Genomic DNA, 20174 nt, shown 5'->3' on the forward strand with positions numbered 1-20174 from the left:
TACACCGATAGGAGCCCCCGGGCCTAGGCCAGACACGGTGTCGAGCGCTGTTGGGTCAGGCCCAAGACAGGGCACGGGCACACGCGGGCTAGGCTACACCAAATCTCGCTCCGTATCCACCGCGCTTGCCCATAACGGCACACATTGAACGCGGCATCGTGGGGGAGATCGTGGGTGGTTGTTTATTAGGAAGGGCGAAACGTCTGCCCCGTCCCTCTTTATAAGCAGAGGAAACAGGGGCAGTTCGTTCCCCCTCGCTGGTTGCTGCTACTCCTTCACAAACTCCGCCGCTCCCCCCTTCTCCTCGAAGCCGAGAGAGCAGCGCTCCGCCCCTCCCATTGTCACCAGCATCTCCACGCCGTCGACCTCCCTCACCACCTCCGCCATGGGCCCGAAAGCCGACAAGGGAAATGGTGTGAAGTCGGCCGAGGTGCAGCGGCTCACGGCGCTGCGGAAGGAGCGGGCGATCTTCACCCCCCAGCTCGGCGTGCAGGAGCTGAGGGAGTACTTCTACCTCTTTTGGGCGACGGAGACGCGTGCGCATCCACGCACGAGGGTACTCCCGCCTACCGCTTCGAAGCTGGCTCCAAATGGGTACCCGTTCTTCCCACTATTCTTCTATTGCGGGTTCTACCCGCCTTTCTCTGAGTTCTTCTGTGACATTATGAACACATATGGCTTCCGCCTCCTTGACTTCACCCCCAATGCTGTCCTGACCATGGCAGTTTTCGCACACTTGTGCGAAAACTTTGTCGGAGTCCACCCTAGTGTTGCCCTTTTCCGCCACTACTTCATTCCTCGGGTAGAGAGAGGAGAGCCGCTTGCCGGAGGGATTGCCTGGGTCTCGAGAGTCGGCAAGAAGGAGCCGTACTTGGATGGTGAGCTCCGCAGCAAGTGGGAGGAGTGGAGAGAGGAGTGGTGTTGGATTGTTGAGGAGAATCCGCAGCCCTTCACCGCCGTGCGCCAAACTCCAATAGTGCGCGGCAACGACTGGAGCAACGTGGCCCTGGAAGACGAGAGGCTGAAGATCGCTATCACTAGGATTCTTCGCCTCAGGCTTGCCGGGCTCACCGTAGGTGCTCTCGGGGCAGATTTCCTCCGCCGCCGCATTGCCCCCTGCAGGAGAGGGGGAGGCCCGCCTGGGAATTCAAGAATTCGGCGGACATCATGAGGCTGCGGCCGGGCCTCAACTACAACTTCACCGTCTTGGAGTTGGATGCAATGCTCTTGGAATTATTCAAACGCGACCCCCAGCACCCATTCACACTGCCGAAGGGCGTAGTTCCTTTGTGCAATAACTCTTCGCTTGACCGGATCCGCGCCATGATGCCGTTGTGCGATTGACACGGCATCATCCCAACTTGGCAAGAGCCCGCGGATGACGTTGTGCGAGCATTCTTCGACACCCTGGAGGAAGTGCCGGTCCGCGCTGACGAGCAGAAGAGCCTCACCCGTGACACCACCAACAAGGAGCTGCAGCTCATCGCCACTAGGGCGGAAGAGGCTGCGGCTGCAGCTGCCGCGGGCGCATTCGGGTTCACCGTGGAGGAGGCGGAGGCTGCAGAGGCGGCAAACCTTGCCGAACGCGCGGAGTTCATGGGTGAAGAGGAGCCTGCCAGTTCCGAAGCCGAGTCGAGCGAGGCCGGCGAGGAGAAGGCTGAGCCTTCAGAGAACTTGCCGCAGGCGGAGCCCCCGGCCCCGCCAAGGAGGCGCCTTCGCAGGGCCGGGGATGCAGCGGGGCGGCAGCCAGCTCTGCAGCCACTGAGCCACGCGACGCACTCTACCGCGGCAAGCAATGTTGCTGCGGGAGCGCCTCACGCAACAGCGGCAACTGGAGCGGGATCTTCCCGGGCCACTGCCACTGCCCCCGCCAAGCGGGCAAGGGATCCTACTCCTCCACCTCGCCGCACCGGAGGAGGGCCGGACTTCGATCTTTCCGCGCTCAGCTCCGACGAGGAGGAAGAAGAGTGAGTTTCTTTGGTGCTCTTATAATCCTTCAATCTTTCTGTTTATATCTTGTATCTGACTTGCTCCAATCTCGACTCCTTTCTTTTCAGAACACTGGCCCAGAGAGCGGCGAAGAGGGCCAAGGCCGCGGTGATCGTCATCGAAGATGACCCCACCTTGTCGATAGGGGGTGGGTCCGAGATCACCTTGACGGACCCGGCAATCACTCCTCAAAGCAGCCCCCAGCGTAAGTTCATAGTTTAACCTTCTGCTGCCGGGCGCGCTTGAGTGCTTTTTCCTTTGTTGACATCTTGCTTGTTGACTTGTGCAGGAGCAGAGCAGCCTCATCAGGAGCGCCCGGAGGCCGGTCCCGAAGTGCCACCTGCTTCGATTGCGCCGCCAAAGGAGGAGTCCCCGGCAAGGGAGCGCTCTCCGGCAAGGGGGGACTCCCCGGCAAGGGATGGCACTGCTGATCCTGCAGCGACCGAGGCCGCAACTGAAGATCTTGGCGCAGGTAATCCACTTGCCCAGAAACTTCCCCTTGGGTTCTGTTTCTTCCATTTTTCCTTTCTTGGATTTTTGATTGATTTTCCTCCCTTCTTCGTTCTTCAGACCCACCTTCGGCTGAGCCAATGGAGACAGAGGGCGCCGTCAAGGAAGGTGCTGGTGCTGATGAGACTGCCGGCGAGGAGGCCGCCGGGGCTGCTGCTGCGGAAGCCGGCGAGGGGTCGGGCGGTCGCACTGACGACCCTGAGGCCGCAGGAGCGTCGGGCGCTGCACCGACCGCCGAACCCTCTGCCGCTTCTGCGGATCCGGGCTCCGAGGAGCCCCAGCCCGGCGCCTACTTGCAGGCCGGTGACAATATCTTCATCAAGCTGCCCTGGGCGTCGAGCTCCAGGGCGCCGGTCGAGGGGGAGACTTTTGACGGGGAGGTGCTCGCCTCTGCTGGACTGTCATTGGTTGACGCGCCCAGCAGCAGCAGCGGCGAGGCTGAGGAGGAGCAGCTGCTGCAGAAGCTGCTGTCACTCTACCGCACCCGGCAAGCCAAGCTGGCTTCCTGGGAAGCGCTTGTCGCGAAGGCGGGAGTTGACATGGAAAAGCGTGCGGAGGAGCTCCGGGGCCAAAATCAAGAAGCTCTCTGGTCCCTGCCGCAGGAGCGGGAGCGAGTCGACAAGGAGCGCACGGCCTTTCTTCTCGAGAAGGCCGAGGCTGAAGAGGAACAAAGGCTGGCTGCCGAGAAGCAGTCCGCGCGAGAAGGTGAACTAGTGCAGCGGAAGGCCCACCTCGACAGCTATGAAGAAGAGCTTGCCGAGCGCGAGCGAGCACTTGGCGGGGCGCTCAAGGAGGCAAAGGACACCGCGGCAACTGCAGAGGCCGCCAAGAAAGAGCTAGAGGAGAAGGTGGCGCAGCTGGAGGCTGATATTGGGAAGAGCGGCGAGGAGCTTGCCGCGCTCAAGCGTGAGCGCGAGAAGGATGCTGCCGCCCACGGTGAGCTGTAAGGCCTTCTCGCTGAGAGGGGCAAGGAGCTCAGCGCCGCCAAGGATTCCAAAGCAGACCTGGAACTGAAGCTGGCCATGCTGACGCAGACGTTGGAGGCCGCCAAGGAGCGGGAGAAGACCTTGGCGGAGAAGGTCAAGGCTGACGCGGCGCTGCTGGAGAGCATTGCAGTTACCCAGAACTCGTTCAGGGACACCGTGGAGCACTGGACCGAGGGTCTGGTTAACACTGCCACAGTCATCAACGAGGAGCTGGCGCAGCTGGGGATGGAGGACTTTGGGTATCCTTCTGACGAGAGTCTTCAACCCAGCGCCATGCTCAGCCTGTTCTTCAAGGGCGTGGCGACGGCACTCCAGCGGCTCCGGGAGAGGATCCCGAAGCAGCTGGCCGACGAGTTGCGCAAAATCTGTGTCGGGGTTCTCCAGAAGGTGCTGATGAAGCTAGCCTTCCGCAATCCAGGCCTCAGCTTCACCAACGTCCTCAGGTCCTTGCCGCCTGACGCCGATCTGGATGCACTCAAGGCCCTTGTCGCACCCATTGTGGACAAGGTGAGCGAGATTAAGAGAGTCGAGGGCGGACGCGTAGATTAGGCCGCCCATTTCTTCTTTTCCCTTGTCGCTGCTAATCATGTTATGAAAACAGTCTGTTAGAGCTGCGACAAGTTATCTTTGTAATATAACTTTATTTCTGTCTATCAATTGCAATGTTATTTCCTCTACTAGATTCCTTCCTTTGTATGTTTTTACCCTACGCTTCTAGGGAACTTGTCGGCGCAGGCGCCCGAGCCGCGAGTGCTGAGTGCGGAACTTCAGCAGCCTGCTGGCGGCGCTGCTTCCGACAAGAAACCTTGTCGCGACTAGATGCAGCACGCTTAAGTTGTTGAGCGGACTCGAAACAAAGTAAGGGCGCAACTAGCCACGAGTTGGTTCCTCCGCGCACAGGTTTTCCATACAAAGCAGGGTTGTTCGAGGAAGATAACTCAAAAATTTTAAAAAGTGATTTCTCAAACTTTGGCAACTTAGCTTTTCTGTCATTTGCTCCCCGGCAAGGCAAGTCTTTGCTTGAGGGACGCCTGGCCCATACTACAAGAGAACCTTCTTTTCCTTTAAAAGAAAAAGAAAGAAGAGAAAATAATAATATGGAGCTCTTCGGCTCGTTACTGCTTACCGGATGTAAGTGCTGCACAAAGTGCCAGATAATCACATGCAAGAAAGGAACTAACACATGAAATGGACAAGCTGTGCGGAGCACATGGGGTTTCACTTATGCACGGGATCTGCGCCCGGCTTTGTACAAAGGATTATATGCAACAGCGGCAAGACTTGTACAAAAGGTGGTTGCCGGAACGGGTTCCGGCAACCGCGCCTTATGGGAAAAACTTACGAAGATGTTCTATGTTCCAGGAGTTGCTCACCAGAACGCCATCTTCGGTCTCAAGGCGGACAGCGCCAGGCCTTGTGACTCGTCTCACCCGATAAGGGCCTTCCCACTTTGGCGTCAACTTGTTGGAATTCTTGGCGGACTGAACGCGCCGAAGAACAAGGTCGCCTTCCTCGAAGCTTCTGGCTTTAACTTTGCGGCTATGATAGCGGCGCAAAGCTTGCTGGTATCGAGCAGCTCGTACAGCAGCCTGAAGACGATCTTCCTCAAGGAGCAGCACGTCGTCTTGCCGCAGCTGTTCTTGCTCGAGCTCATCATAAGCGAGCACTCGAGGTGATCCGTATACGAGTTCCGTGGGGAGAACTGCCTTTGCTCAATAGACTAGAGCAAAAGGTGTCTGGCCAGTGGCTCGATTTGGCGTCGTTCTGATCGACCAAAGAACCACCGGCAGCTCCTCGATCCAGTTCCTTCCGCATCTGTGCAGCCTGTCGAAAGTTCTGGTCTTGAGCCCGCGCAGCACTTCAGCATTTGCCCTCTCTGCTTGACCGTTGCTTCTTGGATGAGCAACAGAAGCGAAGCAGACCTTGGCGCCAAGGTCTTGGACGTACTGCATGAAGGTGTGGCTCGTGAATTGCGTGCCATTGTCGGTAATGATCCTGTTAGGGATCCCGAAACGGCAAACAATCGACCTGAAGAACTTGATTGCTGACTGTGCTGTCACCTTCCTCAATGGCTGCACTTCCTGCCACTTTGTGAACTTGTCGATTGCGACGTACAAGTACTCAAAGCCCCCGACAGCTCGGGGGAAGGGGCCGAGGATATCGAGCCCCCAGACCGAAAATGGCCAGGATAAAGGGATTGTCTGGAGAGCTTGAGTTGGCTGGTGTATCTGTTTGGAGTGGAACTGGCACGCTTCACACTTGGTTACTTGTGCAGTTGCATCCTGGAGGGCTGTCGGCCAAAAGAAACCTTGCCGGAAAGCTTTGCCGGTAAGTGCTCTTGCGCCTATGTGGTGGCCACATATGCCTCCATGTATCTCTGGCAACAGCTTTTGTCCATCTTCCCGGCGAATACACTTCAATTTCACACCGTTGAGTCTTCTTCTGTACAGTATGCTATCGACAAACTGGTACATACTTGACTGCCGGGCTACTCTTTCCGCTTCTTCTTGTTCTTCGGAAAGTTCTCCTGTCTGAAGGAAGTGGACAATCTGCTGTGCCCATGCTGGAGCTTGTGGCTCGACAACAAGGACTAAAGGCACATCTGTTGCTGCGGGAACATCCGCTTCCACGGCAAGGACTTGTGGTCCTGTCGGAGCTTGACGTTCCCCGGCAAGCTTGCCGGAGCAAAACTCGTCGGGAGCGTCTGCTTCAACGGTACGAACCATAAGGCTTGCCGGAGCAGACTGCCCCTCAGCATCCTTGGTGTTGATCTTGGGGACTTTCTTGGCGGCGGCTTCGGGGAGCTCTGCCGGAAAGTAGTCGGGGGAGCTTGTGGCTCGACAACAAGGACTAAAGGCACATCTGCTGCTGCGGGAACATCCGCTTCCACGGCAAGGACTTGTGGTCCTGTCAGAGCTTGACGTTCGACGACAAGCTTGCCGGAGCAAAACTCGTCGGGAGCGTCTTCTTTAACGGTACAAACCATAAGGCTTGCCGGAGCAGACTGCCCCTCAGCATCCTTGGTGTTGATCTTGGGGACTTTCTTGGCGGCGGCTTCGGGGAGCTCTGCCGGAAAGTAGTCGCCGAAAACCAACTTCCTCTTCTTGCTTTGTCCAGTTGATGGTGTTACGGATGGTTGAATCAACTTAAGCACAAAGATCCCTGGTTCCACAGGTAACTTTAGTGCGGCGCACTTTGACAGGCTGTCAGCAATATCATTCTGAGCTCTTGGGATATGCTCCATTTGTAGGCCGTCAAAGTGCTCTTCTAGCTTCCTCACTTCATCGACATACGCTTCCATCAACGGACTCTGGTAGTTTTTGTTCACTTGTCGGACGACAAGCTGTGAGTCACCCCTGACAATGAGCTTCTTAATCCCAAGGTCTGCTGCGATTCTGAGACCGGCAAGCAATCCTTCATACTCTGCAGTATTGTTGGTTGCTTGCTCTTTGGGAAAGTGCATCTGGACTACGTACTTGAGGTGTTCTTCGGTGGGTGCGACAAGCAGCACGCCTGCACCGGCACCTTGCAGCGAGAAGGCACCATCAAAGTACATCAGCCACTCTTTGCTTGCCTCTTTGACGGGGATGCTCGTTTCTAGAATTTCTTCATCTGGGGTTGACGTCCACTCTGCTATGAACTCTGCCAATGCTCTGCTTTGGATAGTTGAGGTGCTCTCAAACTTGAGGCCAAAGCTTGACAGTTCCAGCGCCCACTCGACAATCCTGCCCGTTGCTTCTGGATTTTGCAGTATCCTCTTCAGCGGAAAGCGAGTGACGACTGTGATCTCATGTGCTTGGAAGTAATGGCGCAGCTTCCTCGAGGCCATGAGGAGGCCGAAAAGCAACTTCTGCACACCAGAGTACCTTGATCTAGCCCCCTGCAGAAGGGAACTGACAAAGTAAACTGGGCGCTGCACCATTCTCCTTGGCATCTTATCATGCTCCTGCGCAAACTCATGTTTGTCGGGACCAGAGCTTGTCGGCGAAGCCCCCTGCTTGTCGCCGGATGGGCCTGCCGTGGTTGCTTGCTCATCATCCGCCTCCCTCTCCGCCACTAACGCAGCACTAACCACTTGATTGGTTGCCGCTATATACAGCAGCAACTTGTCTTGCGGCTTAGGTGCGACAAGTGTTGGAGTGGAGGACAGGTATCTCTTCAAGTCCTGCAGCGCAGCCTCCGCTTCCGGAGTCCATTTCATTGGACCTGCCTTTTTCAAAATTTTGAAAAATGGCAGGGCGCGCTCAGCATATTTAGAGATAAACCTGCGGAGAGCAGCCACGCAACCGGCAAGCCTTCGTACATCCTTGACGCGCTTTGGTGCTTCGATCTGCTTGATGGCTTTGATCTTGTCGGGATTGGCTTCAATTCCTCGCTGAGACACGAAGAACCCGAGAAGCTTGCCGGAAGGGACTGCAAACACGCACTTATCGGGGTTAAGCTTGAGGTTGATCTTGCGCAGATTTGCAAATGTCTCGTCTAGATCTTGAATCAGGGTCGCCTTGTTCTTGCTCTTGACCACTATGTCATCCATGTAAGCTTCCACATTTCTGTGTATTTGTGGCTCAAAAGCATGGTGGACTACCCTTGCGAATGTTGAACCAGCATTCTTCAAACCGAAAGGCATCCGTACGAAGCAGTACGTGCCACACGGGGTGATAAACGCGGTTTTCTCTTCATCTTCTTCTACCATGAAGATCTGATGGTATCCTGAGTATGCATCAAGAAATGAAAGCAAATCACATCCGGCTGTGGAGTCGACAATCTGGTCAATATGCGGCAAGGGAAATGGGTCTTTGGGACAAGCTTTATTAACATCAGTGAAGTCAATACAAAGTCTCCATTTCCCATTAGCTTTGCGCACAACAACAGGACTGGCCAACCACATGGGATGGAGTACTCCTCTGACAAGGTCTGCTGCTTCCAACTTCTTGATTTCTTCTGCGATGAATTCTTGGCGCTCTACTGCCTGCTTCCTGACTCTCTGCTTGACAGGCCACGCATGAGGACAGACGGCAAGGTGGTGCTCAATTACTTTCCTGGGAACACCGGGGATATCAGACGGTTACCACGCAAACACGTCGACATTCGCCCGTAGGAAAGCAACGAGCGCGCTTTCCTATTTGGGGTCGAGAGTGGCGCTGATGGTGAAGGTACCACTAGTGCCATCCTCCTTGGCGGACACCTTCTTAGTCTCAGGTGGAGCTACCATTGCCTTCTTACATTTGCCGGTGGAGCTCGATGGTGCGTCCTCGACGGTAGTGCAGCACTCCGAAGAGGTGCGCTTGCCGGAGTGGGCATCAGAGCTCTTGCCGGACTTGGTCTTCTTCTTCCCCCCGGGAGCTTCAGCGGCAAGTGTCCTCCATTCTGCTGCGGCTGCTGCTTCCCGGTAGATCTTGTCTGCACAGATAAGAGCATCCTTCTTGTCGCCAGGGACAGAGATGACACTTATTGGGCCTGGCATTTTTAGTACGTTGTACGCATAGTGAGAGGCTGCCATGAACTTGGCGAGTGCCGGACGGCCAAGGATTCCATTGTAAGGTAATGGAAAGTCGGCAACGTCAAACGTGACCCTCTCAGTCCTGAAGTTCAGCTCACTGCCAAATGTTACCGGCAACGTGATCTTTCCCTTTGGCTTGCTTCTTCCCGGGTTGATTCCTTGAAACGTGCCGGTCTCTTCGAGCTCGCTGTCAGGGATCTGGAGCTTCTGGAGTACCACGGAGGAGATCAGGTTCAAGCCGGCCCCGCCGTCAACTAGCATCTTAGTGACCTTGAGGTTGCGGATTGTTGGTGAAACCAACATTGGCAAGCACCCGACCGCAGTTATGCGATCCGGGTGGTCCTCAATATCAAAGATGATAGGCGTGCTGGACCATTTGAGAGGCTTGCGTGACTCGACGGGTGGTTCTGCTGCATTAACTTCCCGCATCCACTGCTTGAGCTGGCGGTGCGAGGCATGCAGAGAAGCACCACCGTCAACGCACAGGACCTCTGTAGCTTTCTGGAACTCCTGCTCATCAGTCTCCTCATCATCCATATCTTCATCGTCGCCGTCATCTTCATCCTTGTCGCGGCCGCGAGGAGGTCTGTCACCTTGCCGCTGCTTGGCCTTGCCGCGGCGTCTTCCTCGACCGGGACGTTTCTTGAAGGATCCACCAGCTCCTTCCTGGGCCTTCTCCTTGTCGCGCCGCTCGTATTCAGCTTTCTGTTGCTCAACAAGCTGCTCGACTCTCTTACAGTTCTGAAGGTCATGGCCCTTGGTGCGGTGAATCTTGCAATACTGCTTGTTGGTGTCGTCCTGCTTGTCGGCGACCGCCACCTCCGCGGCAACCTCCTTGCCGGAGTCACCAGCTTTGGCTTCCCTGGCGCCACCACCGTTGCCGGACTGCTCAACAACTAGCACTTCTTTGCCTTTCCTCCTTCTGTTGTTCCGCCGCCGGTTTTTCCTTGCTGGGGCAGCATCTTCACTGTCAGATCCCTCCGCTCCTATATTTTCTCCGGGGAGTCTCCTCCCTTCCTCAGCACGCGCACACTTGTCGGCCAGTGCATATAACTCACTGACATCCCTGATTTTGCACATCGCCATTTTCTCCCGCATCCTGCGGTTTCGCACATTCTGATGGAACGCGCTGATCACCGCGGCAGGGTGGACGTCTGGGATGTTGTGCTGCACACTACTGAATCTCTGAATGTACTTGCGCAGGGGCTCTCCTTCCTTCTGGGCGAGCAGATGAAGATCACTTTCCTGGCCATGAGGCTTGTGTCTGCCGGTAAAGGCGCCGACAAACTGATGGCACAGATCAGCCCAAGAGGATATGGAGTTGTCCGGCAAGTGCATGAGCCAGGATCTGACGTTGGGCTTGAGCACCAGCGGGAAGTAGTTGGCAAGGATCTTGTCATCTCGTCCCCCGGCAGCTTGCACCGCAATGGTATAGATGCTGAGGAACTCTGACGGATGCGTCTTGCCGTCGTACTTCTCCGGTACGTCTGGCTTGAAGTTCTTTGTACAGGGCCACTGGACTTGCCGCAGCTCACGAATGAACGCAGGACAACCTACCGCGTACGGCAGATCGCCTGGTTCCCCTGGCGCATGCATGTCAACAGAGGGCCCAGCGCGCTTGTCGGATTGACGTCGCGCTTCTCTTCGGCGCTCGATGCGGGTTCGAGCGTCTTCTTGTTGTCGATCATGAAGAACTTGGCGCTGATCGCGACGTGCTCGTGGATCCGACGAGGCGGTGGAGTCGCTGTCGAGGTGGATCCGGCGAGTCGGCGATCTTGGCCTTTGGGGGGGTGATTGCATGGTAGTTGCACCTCCGCCCGTTTCGTCGCCACCGGCTCGCGTCTGGTGGTCCTGCCGCGGCGGCGACACGCTCGGCCGCCGTGGAGTGTGGCCGTTGGCGTAGCCGATGAGACTCTGGATGGTGGCCCTCCATTCGTCGATCTTGTCCGACGTTGGAGGGTAATCTAGGAGAAGTTGAGCTCGTGCCAAAGCTTCCGCTGGGGTGGTGGGTGGCAGTGGCGGACGGCGCGAGGAGCAGGACGTGCTCGAACTTTTAACTATGTTAGAAGGAGCAGTATCCCGTCCAGGAAACCGTGTCCCGCTCGTGCCAGCATGCTGGCGTGCATGCTGGTCTTGAGCGCCCCGAGATCCACCAGCTTGGCCTTGGTCTAACATGCACATGGTGCTGCGAGCGGCATGATGCTGTTGATCCTGCGCCTCCTAAGAGTGGCGCGGAACATGTACAGTCGCCGAGGTTTGTGCAGCCTTGTCCTTGGACTTGGCAGCACTGCGAGCACCCTCATCGACGGCTGTTCTTCCGCCGGCATCCACTCCACCACCCGTTTGCTCCAACGGTGGCGGAAACGATGTGTCTTCTTCTTTGGTGGCATGTTGATGAAGGGAATGAAGATCTAGCTCGTGTGAACACCGGATCAGGTTCACACAATCTCGACGCCCCCCTACCTGGCGCGCCAAAGATGTTGGGGGAAACTGACCCACGAACACCTATGGGGCCGGCGGACCGGGCCCCTTTCGGTTCGGTGGGGGGCGGAGGTTGCACGAAGAGCAGATCGAGGCGAAGCACACGAGCGGTTTACCCAGCTTCGGAGCTCTCCGGAGAGATAACACTCCTACTGCTGCTTGTCTGGTTGTATTATCTGGTGTTCTTGCTCTCGAGCGAGAGAGTGATGTGTTTTCTGGGCTACGAATGGATCAAAGTCGACTGTCTGAGGCTTCAAACCGAATGAACCGAACCCCCTCTACGTTGCGCATGGGCCTCCTTTTATAAGCTAAAGGGGTCACCGACAGGTGGCAACGCAGAGGAGGGTAAAAACGTAAAAAGCGAGGTAGTTGATACAGTTGCTTGTACAGTGCACCCTACCTAACCCTGATGGCAGGGGACAAGGGCATTAAATGCCCGTCTGAGTCGCCCGAACAGTGCAGAAAAGGACCGTTAGGGGCGCCACCGTTCGCCACGATGGCGATCTTGTCAGCTTCGCATGCCGCCGTGCACCGCTGGCTGCACAGCCTCCTGCCACGCGCGCCCGGAGAGGCCCCCAGGGCGACACGTTGGTGGATGCGCTGGAGCGTGGACGCAGAGTGGCCGCCTGCCGCAGCAAGTGCCTTGCCGCTGTCGTTATCTTCGCGGGGCCCAGAAGCTCGTTGCTCACCGGGCCTCGGTGTACCTTGTTTAGTCTTTCCGGCAAGCTCCTCTTGCCGGGGCCTTGCTGCCTTGCCGGAGCGCGTGGCGCGTCGCGGCAAGTTCCTTGGAGCACCTTGGTTGGCCTTCCCGGCAAGCTTCTCTTGCCGGGGTCTTGTCTCCTTGGCTTAATACTTTGTTCTTGGATGGCTCCAAGGGAACCTTGGGGGATCTTGGCGTTCGCCCGGCAAGCCTTTGCCGCGGGGGGGCTGCAACTGCCCGTGCACAAGTTTGGGGTACTAGGGTACCCCTATTCTAGTACACCGACAGCTGCTCATTTTTTGGGCGGAAACCCGAGGCAGGCGCTCGCTGCCATGCGTTAGACAGGTTGTTGTGATGTGTTTGCTGGAATAAAAAAATCAACCTATGTGTGGTACGTGAGGTGAGGACAAAAGTAGTCACTATGAAACTGAATAAACAAATAGCATCTCATACTGCCAAGCATGCTACTCTAAAAAAACAAATCTGTACATTTCGTAGTCCATCCAAACACATTCTCTTGAGAGTTTCCTCTGGTTCGATGTTCCATAGTTTTATACCTATATTCTTTTGCTATTCCTCTATTTTCATCAAGACCTATGTTTTCTGCCCCTTTATTCTGACCGAAGCCTAAATATTTGGTATAAGGGCATGGGACAGTGGGTGCACCAGCAGTACAGCACCATGTACGTAAACAGGGGCATAAAGTGGTGATTCATAGTTTGTTGCCCCGAGTAACAAACATCCAAGAAACATATCTGGGTTGGTACCATTTTTGTTCACTCTAGCCACCTACTCCTATGTGTGGATAGCAAATCTAGTCCTGGTCATACCACTGTGTACAACGTTACCCCTATATTTCCCTTTTCGACCAAGAGACCGGTTGGATGACCAGTCTGTACTACTTTCATCCCCTTTGCTTCCTCTTTGTACCAAGTCTGATGTACATACTAAATTCCCCCACCCCCACTTTATTTCAATGACAAGTATTTTCGGACGGAGGGAGTACAAGATTCGACTCCATGAAGTAGCTTTACCTCTAACAATACAAGAAAAAAAATAGGTGATGTTGGACCATCCGATCGAGAGGGGCTGAGAGGTAGAAAATGATGCACATGCAGTGACGTAGCGAGCTGGGGAAGTAGAGCTAAGGCAGTTTTGAACGAAGATATACCTGAAGGTCATTGGGATGTGGATAGGTGGGCGACGGGAGGCCGGATCCGCCCACAGGCAACGACAAAGGGATCAGAGGACCTCCCGCGCCGGCGCTCGGCCAGAGATAACAGTGCGGACGGCAGTGGGTCTCCTCCCTCGCTGTCGATGATGGCCTAAATGCTGCCCCTCCTCCCCTTCACCGGCGGAGGGGGATACGTCCGGATCTGTAACCAGCGGTGAGGATAGAAAGCCAGTGTTTTTTGAAGGGAGAAAGACAGTGTTACTACCCATATCTTGTTTAGATCTGGAGAGGATGAGAGTGTGTGAATAGAGCAGCCCTAGCAAGCAAGTGTGGAGGCTCCGGCCTATATATAAGTAGTGGGGTAGTTTTCCTTTTTCACTCCATCAAAACAATCGTTTAAAATTGTGTACTACTACATGCCAGGTCACGGTTTTTTTAGTTGTTGATTGTTTTTTGACATAGCTACCCGCTTGTTCCAACTGGTGTTACGGTGTGCCAGGTCGCACTTTGTATCGTTCAAGTCTGGTACTACAAGTCCCTCCATTAAATGAACAACCACCGCCTCGTAAAAATTGTGAACAAGCCCACTGCTAAAATTAGCGGAAACGTGGGTTGCCCCAACATGCATTATTATTTATATTTTCTACTCCCCCCATTCCTAAATATAAGTCTTTTTTATTAGCCACACCTAAGACAAGAATTTTTTTATTAGCAGTGAACCCCACATGTCATAGACACAAATATTGTGGCAAGATTCCCTTAGGCAAGCCAAAGTGTGTCCAACAATTTGAGCAACTCAGGTTAGGCAAGTGTGGCAAGTGTGGGAAAATAAATGTGGCAACATAAGACAAACATAGTCACAATCCAAACAGCCCCGTGATTTTTTGTGACATGCATGAAAATTTGGTTAGTTAAATTTATAGTCAAAATTTGGCAAGGTGGATCAAATCAACACATACAAGTATCAAAGGAAAGTCACGACATGCATGCATGCGTTGTACTCCCTCCGTTTCCAAATATAAGTCTTTTTAGAGATTGCAACAACTGACTACTCCCTCCATTCCTAAATGTAAGTCTTTTTAGGGATTCCACTACAAACTACATACGGATGTATATATACATATTTTAGAGTGTAGATTCACTCATTTTGTTTCGTATGTAGTTCATAGTGAAATATCTAAAAAGACTTATATTTTGGAACGGAGGGAGTACATACAAAGCAGAATATGTCTACTCCTACATACGAAGTAGCCCATTTGAAATGTGTAAAAAGACTTTTATCGAGTGCAGTGCTTTGATGTGTCGCATCAACTCGTACAAGATCGAGAAATTTGATTACTACGACGCCCTCTCCCTCGCGGACTGAGCTCCGGTGCCTTAACTGCACCTGCCTTTGGCTGCATGACAGGTTTTGTTGGGCCAACCACCTGTTGGGCCCACCTGTCATGGACACAAAGGCAGGAGCAGTAAGTAGAAGCTTTGGCTACACGCTATCCCTCCCGCACGAGGTGGAAGGACATGCAGCAGTGGATTCGATACTGTAGAAGTAGGAGTAACATCATTGTTCGTCTTCTCAAAGAGGCAAAGAGCCAAGCGCAAACCGAACGTGGCAGTTTCAAACGCTCGTGTGGTGCGGTTCCTTGGAGTACTAGCCAGGCTCTTGCATGAGACAAAATTGCTATTGTTTAACAATTAAACTCCATTATCCATTGGTTGATACTCATTCTGCATAGGTCCACGTGCTTAGCACCGTTTCCTCCTGGGGTCACCAATGTTTATTTGCTAATTAATAGCATTCCATGCAATGAACTAGCCATTGCAAGTCATTAAAAGCATGCACACCTCTCATCTCTTATTGGTTGATACGTATGTCAAGAAACAGGAAACAAGGTAGAAGTTAATGCACCGCGCCTAAGTGTTTTGGGACTATTTGGTTTTCGTAAGATGACTTACACACCTAGACAGAGGGAGTAGTATAGACCTGTAAACCGGAAAGGAGTACTCCATTTGCCTTTCTAGAGATTTCAACAACTGACTAGATTTCAGCTAAAAAAACAAGTGACTAGACTACACCATGTGCTGTACCCCCTCCTTTCCGGTTTATAGGGCTCAAATCTCAAATCTCATGAACCAAGGCATTTTTCTATTGGAGGAATGTATCTCATACTTTACAAACTACCCCAATTAAACTCATGCATTAATCACGTAGTTATCTCGTTTTCCTCTCTGCCTTGGTCGCGGTGCACAATATTGAGCACTCCTATATGACTAACCGCTCTATCTACATGCAGGACATTTCAAAGCATCCGGGCTCGCGTGCCATCCACCGAATCACAGCGAGGTGCTACAGTCGAGACTCACCTGTCACCCCGGTGTGGCCGTCATGACCCGTCATATCACAAAACCCACACCTTTACCAGCAGTGGTAAGGTGGCCTCCAAGTTGGACTGGACGAAGCAACCATCATTTCATTGGAATGCTCGTTCAAGCCCTTTTTTCCCTTTCTTGAAGAAAACCTCACTCCAGGCTACTCACTTCTGCTATTTTTCTTCTCTACCGACGAAGGAAAGGTGGGCGAATCAGTTATGCTGCTATATTTTCATTCCAATAATCTTCTTTTTGCGAAGCACCGACCGATTCTCACATCCTATTCTTTTCCCATTTTCATTGCGATTGTGGTTTCCTTTCGATTTCTTTTTGTTTGTTAGTTCATTGATGGATCCTGGAGCACTAGGCAAAGAGTTGCCGGCGGACAACCCACTGGAGACAGCAATCTCCAGGAAGCGAGCACCGACCAACGAGTTGACCATGTTAGCGGGTCAACCCATGGAGACGAAGAACTCCAAGAAACAAGCACTGGCCAAAGAGTTGAGGATGTTGGCGGATGAACTCCGCAAAGAAAGTTGGAAGATCATCAAGGGCCCCACCGTGCCTACCCCAGGAACTCTGATTGCCACCTATGTGAGGCTCAAGACCGAGTTTGAGGATATAGTCGCCATTGAGAAGCAGTATTCCCCGGCCAAGGTGATGGCCCCCATCGAGGACGAGGAGATGGCCCCCGGAGGGATGAGATCCCCCGGTGAGCTGCACAAGGTAAAAAATAATGGCTTATTACCATAGTTGTGGTTTTTGATTATTTGCAATGTGCTTGCTTTTTGATTATTTGCAATGTGCTTGCTAATATGTTAGGGTTGTGCAGGTGTCGGTGGTTGTCCTTGATGATTCCGATGTCGTGGCCCGTCTTGTTGGCATCGCCCCGGAGATCGATTCCGATGCCGTTGTCCATCCTGTGGACATCGCCCCAGAGATCGATTCCGATGTCGCGGTCAGTCCTGTGGATATTGCCCCAGAAATCGATTCCCATGCCGCTGTCCGTTCTATGGTCATTGCCCGAGAGATCGATGACAAGAAATAGTTGGTCGCGCTAATCCTTCAGGGTATTTTTCATTGCCCTGTGTTTAATTACCAGAACGATGCGTGTTATCAAACCATCTTAGGGCTAGTGCACTGTCTTGTGTGGGTGGATCTTGCTACTTTTGTTTGATAGTGAATCATGCAATGAATCATGCGAACCCTCTCCGAGTTATGGAAACAGATGTATCCTCACCAGCTTTTGATGTAATATATGGCATGCTTAGATGTAAGTTTGACCTGTTTATCATATCAACAGGGCTTGTTTGATGATTCTTGGTGTTAGTAGGCTAGCTACTGTGCGAGCTATAGTACTTGCAAAACACTCACCGAAGAGAAACGTTGGGTCTGATGAGCTCGTGGTATGCTTATACTTATCTCTCGTTGATCGACCAATAGCCCTAGCTCCTAAAATTGTAGGCTTAGCGATCGATCAGACAATAGTCGGCATACATTCAGGCCTCATTTGGTTCATAGGGTAGGAAAATCGTAGAAAAAGTACAGAGAACGTGCAACACAAAATCATAGCAGTGCAGAGACGTACTCCCTCCGTTCCAAAATAGATGACCTAGGCGGGCTAGTTTGGCCTAGTGGGTTTCAGTGATATGACGTGGTACAGTGTCGTCCAGTCTTCATGTGTGGTAGCAGTATTGCGGGTATAGTAAGTTTTCTTGAAGAAGCGGAATTCAACGAAGTCATGATGGTTCCTTCGTCCGAACAACTTACAGTGGGAAAGGTTGGGCCTGCGATACGACCGGGGTAGACCAGGATAATTTTGTGCATGGCAGGTGGACCAGGATGGTCGACGTCCCACATGTCGGCGAATGAAAGTATTCTTTTCGATATAGAGGACGAGCAACGAGTATTCATTGTTTATTTTTGATGAAAGCTATTGTCTCCATTGTTACTCCTTGACTTTGTCAATGCCTCTCTCTCCTCCACAAAAGCGGGGACTACTTGCTGTGCATGCAGCGGGCAGCTGGCGTCTTGAGGGGCCAGGGCGGTGAGAGCGGGCTCCGGAAGCGGTCCAGACTCTAGCATGGCCCACCTCACATTATCACCATATATTTCTTGGAGCCCGTGCGCGGCGGGCGGGCGATCTCTTCTCCCTCCCCCGTTTCTCTCTTCTCAGCCGACGCCCGCCGAGCGATTAGATTTCGGCTATCAACGGTTTATTATTTTTTGAGGAATCGACGGTTTATTCAATTATTGTCCCACATGTCAGTGAAATTGCAAGACAACTAGTGTCCCCTCTAGTGAGCGGCGTGCGAGCGGAACTGTCGGGGTTGCGACACGTACGAGTCGTAAGTGTGCCGCCTTTTCCTTTAGAACTTGCGAAGCGTAACATTTTCGCGTGATTGATCGATAGAAATACAGAACAAAATGACGAGGGCGGTGCTTTCCCGCTCGTTAGACAGGCTAGTTCTAGTGATATGACGTGCTACAGTGCCCTCCACTTGCTCCATTTTTATGTAAGCAAGAGTTTACACTCTTACGCGGGAGGAGTGCGAAACACCGGGATCTAATTTTGATCGAGGGATAATTGTTCCCTGCCAAATAATGGAGGATTGTTAGCGATTATAGCATGATAGTTAGGGCATCTCCAGCGCTGGCCCACAAATTTACACCGGCATCTGTCCGAGGACACTCATGGATGCCATCCGTTGCTGCCCTCATACCTTTGGAAAACTATATGAACTAACCAGATGAAATTCATGCAAACAAAGCAAATTTCAAATTAACCGGATGAAATTAACCGAATGAAATTCATTACATTTCGAAAACTTTTCCTACAAACTAGACGAAATTCATTACATATTTCGCACAAACCGTACTAAACCTACTGTAAATCTAATCTAAACAATCGCCGGCGCCCGACCACCATGTCCGGCCATGAACCCGAGAAAGCCGGCCATTGCCTTTGCCTCCTCCTCATCCGCCTCGATAACCTCCTCCTCCGGCCGGAGCACAAGGTTATGAAGATTTCCGCCTCCACGTCGCTGTCAAGCAGCCAATCGGCCGCTGATGTTTACCCCACCAAGCTTGGCGCCGACTGAGTGGAGTAGCGGTGGCCTTCCCGGGACCAGAGCGGCGGCGACCTACCATGTACTACTCTTCCTCGCTGCCGGTTGCGCCCGCGCACGCGCGCCGGCTTCGTGGTCGTGGCAGCGGAGGGCGGCCCTGCCGGCGATCTCCTTCGTTTGCTCCTGCGACAGTACGTCGAAGAGAGCTTTGGAGCGCGCCCGGAGCGGAGCCGCTGATGTCCCTCGTCTGCTCCTGAGACAGTACGTCTAAGAGAGCTTCAGAGCGCCAGGAGGCCATGGTTGAAGTGGTGCCAACAGAAGGAAGGGACCGGAGGAGAATAAGTGTGGGTCTTTGGCTATGGCTGGGAGCTGGGACTCAAGTTAATATAGCGGGCGAATGGCAATGAGCCACGGCAGACGGATGGACAACTGGCGCCGGAGTAGGTTCGTCGGGCGTGAATGCGGATGCTGCTTCAGTGACTTAACTGCAGATGCGTTTGGGTTACTGACCGGTGGGCCCAACGGCGTCTGGCCCGCATGTCAGTGACATACCAATTGCACCTGCAGCTAAGTCTGTTGAATGCGGCATTGACATTCCAGTGACCGTTTCAGGTGGGAAGCGCGCGCTAGCGATGGAAGGGGTTTCGGTGTGAAATGGCACTAAGATCGGTCGCTCACAATAGTACATACTCCGTACCATACTACCATAGTACCCTCTCTAGCTTAGGCTGTTTTATAGATTGTCGTTGTGATGGACGATATACATGAGCAAGGCGGTCCGAGTATGACCGTTGGTGTTGAGCCAGGTGAATACATGCTCGGCATTCGCGTAGGCCTCCATGAAACGTCTAAACAGTAATGTCAGGCACCGCCGGGGCGCGCAGGTGATGGGCTCGCCATTTGCGTTGCGCCATGAGCAGGACTTTGATTTAGAGGGCGACGTGCATGCATTAGCATGCTTTGACAGCGTGAGCGTGAGTGTCTGACGCAAGTATTTCATTTTCATTTGGCTGACGAGGGTGCGTTGCAGCGACGAGTCCGTGGTTTGATCCCCCACATACGCATAATTTTGGTTTTTACAGTATTTCTTTCTCCATTCACAGGTAGGCCCGCGTAGATAGATAAAGAACACGAGCTGATGAGGTGCATGCGGGCTGTTTGACTAGTCAACCATACAAATACGGAGCTATACGCTAAGCCAGCGACCGTATAATCACCATATCTCGTATACAATGATCAAAGTGAGCTATCAAGACAAGTTCGATGACCACCAATGCATTTTACTTGGTAATAAATGCCCAGGATTGAAGGGGAATCCTAATTTTCTTCATCTTCTGTCCTTGAGCTCTTGACAAACCAATGCACTATACGGTTGTCCGGCCACTCCACCCCAGAGCTC

The sequence above is a fragment of the Triticum dicoccoides genome, chromosome 1B (genome assembly GCF_002162155.2).
Source record: "Triticum dicoccoides isolate Atlit2015 ecotype Zavitan chromosome 1B, WEW_v2.0, whole genome shotgun sequence".
NCBI lineage: Eukaryota > Viridiplantae > Streptophyta > Magnoliopsida > Poales > Poaceae > Triticum > Triticum dicoccoides.